The following is a 2,864-nucleotide window of genomic DNA, read 5'->3' on the forward strand; positions in this document are numbered from 1 at the left end:
TTTGTTCCTATTTCCTTAGCTGAGTCTACAAAAACTACCAAAGATAACAGAGTTAGACGGGCATAAAACAGCACTTTTGCAACAATAAAGTGATTCCCAAAGAGATATTAGCTGAAAACTTGGCATATCTAGACGTGGAAGGCAAATGCAGGACAAAACAAGAAGGTGAGGCCTAAAAACCTGTCTATATCTGAGAAAGAGTATCTGATATTCATATCCTCTAGAAACTGGAAAAATCCAGCAAAGACCTGACACAGGACCTGAGAGGTGCATCTGGCCCTTCAGTTGATCCATCTGCTGTTCACTGAGCCTTATCAGAAATGGTTTCGTGGCACGGTGGCTGTCAAGAAAAAAAAAGGGAGACGTGGAGAAAAAGCTCAGGAATGCACGATTAAACCTGTGGTAATCTGTTTTATAGCACGATGAACCCAAATTTAAAATGTTTTATTCAAATCATCGTCAAAATGTATAGAGGTACATATATATATGGTAAAACACGGTGAGGCTTTGTCATGGTTCGTTTCAGTTAGTGGCATTGGAGATCTTGTCAAAACTGATGGAATTATGAAAGTAGATTGTGATTGGTCTCCCCGGATCTCAACAATGTTAAAGCAGTGTGGGCTCATCTTGACAGAAAACAGAACAAAAGGCAGCCAACATCCAAAGAAGAACTTTTAATGCCCTTAAAGAAGCCTGGAGAACTATTCTCAAAGACTGCTTAAAAGAATTAGAAGAAAGCTTGCTAAGAGATTTCAGGATGTTTTGGCCTTATATACTGTATTTCCATGTATATGTGTACTTTTTAATAAATTGCTGCACCTATTTTCCTAACCCTAGGAACCCTAAAGAAAGTGTGTGAAAAGAGTGGCCAAAGACTTTTTAAAGGTACTATATATATGTGTGTGTGTATATATATATATTTTTTTTACTTAAATGCTCACTTTCACAGAAATCCCTATCAGTTGTAGAAGATGAGATTGAACCATTAGATGACGTAGGATATTGCTTAAATCTGTGTGTTTATCAAATGTAAGATACTCTGAAGGTTAAACAAAGCTGATAAATGTCATATCAAAGATAGCAAGGTCAACTATAATAACATTAACAATTCTATTACATACCAAAAGCTGTGAAGAGTGTTTGGTTGCAAGTCTGTGTATGTAAAAGTGGATAAACAGAAAAATTAATATCCTGATTATATAAAATTCTGTCAATTTTTGGGCATTTTTCAATTACCCAGATTTCACTGCCCAGCTACTGCCAGCAACAAGAAGCATTAAGCATGTTTAGGAATTTTGAATTCTATTAAATGGTTCTAATAGTATGTACAATATATACAGGATAGCAGCATTAATATAATGACAGTATGAATAGCAGCATAATATAATGACAGTGACGGTATGGAATAGGTTCAATTGTTTTTGTGCTTATTTACTACGGTGTTAGCTCTGGGAAAGAAGCTATCCCTGAATCTGTTTGTCCTGGTTTTAAGTGATACATTTATGTGTAAATGCAAGGTAGCAACATTTGGAGCTCAGCTATGCAGATCATCTGAAAACTGTTTCTCAAATGTCCCTTTGAGACTGGCTCCATAAGAAAACATTATACACTTCTTTGTGAAAATGCTCAGTAGTGCAACACAAATAAGCGGGTTTACAGCCTGATAGTATAAACAGTTCTGAAGCTAATTTAGTTATGCTGCTAATTTAAAGCTAATTGTAGCCGTTTAAATTGTATTAATGTTAGAATTTAGGTATTATTAAGTGTGTAAACACTCTGAATGACAGGTGATTGACCAGCTCACTAAGGGAAAACAATTCCCACAAGTTGGAAAGTACATTTAGTTTTAGCCTGTTTTTTGTTTCTAGGGTTAGCTTCCCTTTTCATAAGAATTATTGCTAATCAAGCTAGTTAGCCTGTGCTATCATTAGCTGATAACTCTACAGCACTACTCTCCTGCTCAAAGATGGTCACCTGTGGTTTCAAGGCTGCTGACTGCCAGAATGCAACACTCAAGGCTTTGACAGTGTGGCCAAACAGATGATATTATCATTGTGGCTACAGTTATTTACACTGTATAGTTTTGCCAACATATAAGTAGAAGTTCAGGTTTGGCTAATGAACTAGTTGTTTAAACAAGAAACAAAAGTTACACTTCTTGACTAATTGAAAAGACAGAAAACCCTTAAAGACATTCAAAACTAAACACAGCTTAAATGGATTTTAGGTACGGTAATAGCTGTGCTAACCAGCACCGGAAAGCACAAGTGTCATTTATTTATATTTATACCTTGCATTAGAGTATATGTAAAAGTGGTGTTGTAACATTTTTGAACAATGCATCTAACCAATTAATATTTCTGACACGGACTAGCGAGATCAGCAGTGGTTAAATATCGAGTTGACTTAACATGCCCATTCCTAGATGTCCTAAGTCATAGCGATGCATACTGATCGTCGCTAAGATAAACTTGATAACTAGCAGGCGAACAAGCAGAATTTTTCACAAAGGAGCTGGAGGAGACCAAAACAGAGCTAAAAGGGAATCCTTAAGTTTGCAAGGTAGCTAGAAGCACAACATCAATTGAATGCTAATTTTGCCCTGAAACTGCCAGCTCTGAGGCTATGGCAACTCTTCATTAACAAGTTTGTCTTATCTGTTTACAGAATCAACTCTGAGGCACCTGATCAGAAAATGACACGTAAGAACACGCTGGCTGGGCTGCTGCTAATGTTTCAGTATTTTGTTTTCTCCTGAGAGTTTAAAAGTTAAGTTCTAAAACAGAAAACATCTTATTTTTCATCATGTTTTTTCAAGCTGTTGTGAAAAAATATGTGCAACATCTGTATACAAGCATATATAT

This window comes from Pundamilia nyererei, unplaced genomic scaffold (genome assembly GCF_000239375.1).
Source record: "Pundamilia nyererei isolate P.nyererei 1_Seehausen unplaced genomic scaffold, PunNye1.0 scaffold00013, whole genome shotgun sequence".
Classification (NCBI taxonomy): Eukaryota; Metazoa; Chordata; class Actinopteri; order Cichliformes; family Cichlidae; genus Pundamilia; species Pundamilia nyererei.